Raw genomic sequence first — 536 nt, forward strand, 5'->3', positions numbered from 1 at the left:
GGCCCCTCCCAGCTCTGACATCCCCTGTTCCTCAGGCCCCTCCCAGCCCTGACAAAACCATTGATTTAAGTTCTAATATTCCTCTTAGGTCTAAAAAAAAAATCCATCCTAAGCCCTCTTCCAGCCCTGAACCAAGCAGACCCTTTCTCCATTATGTAATTGTTCATGTGACCCATTAGCTTTATGGAAACACAGAGTCAGGAGAAGCTCCCTCCTTCCTTGTCCTTATCTTAGTTCCAACAAAATGAGGCCTTCCAGAGGAAGTGTCCTTTAAAAACTCACTTGGAAAAACATTCCTAAGGTCAGTGAGAGAATTTCTGGGGAGACTGGGAATAGCATCACTTTGGTATTGGGTTCCATGTCCATTCTCAGCAACCACAAAGTAGAGCACTTTAAGGATTCCCAAGAGCCAAGGAGCACGTGTCCTGGGGCTTCCCCAAAGGATTCCCTTCCAGAAGGGCCTGGGGGCCTAACCACAGCAGAGGGCTGCACACACACACACACACACACACACACACACACACACACACACACAC

At 48.3% G+C, this 536-nt stretch overlaps 1 protein-coding gene across 5 annotated transcripts in view; it reads right to left on the reverse strand.

Moving 5' to 3' along the window:
• Positions 1-536, reverse strand: part of SSH1 (slingshot protein phosphatase 1) — a 101,835-nt gene that overhangs the window by 21,342 nt on the left and 79,957 nt on the right. The gene's annotated exons all lie outside the window — the stretch shown is intronic.

The sequence above is a fragment of the Vombatus ursinus genome, unplaced genomic scaffold (assembly GCF_900497805.2).
Source record: "Vombatus ursinus unplaced genomic scaffold, bare-nosed wombat genome assembly UNPS02001287.1, whole genome shotgun sequence".
Classification (NCBI taxonomy): Eukaryota; Metazoa; Chordata; class Mammalia; order Diprotodontia; family Vombatidae; genus Vombatus; species Vombatus ursinus.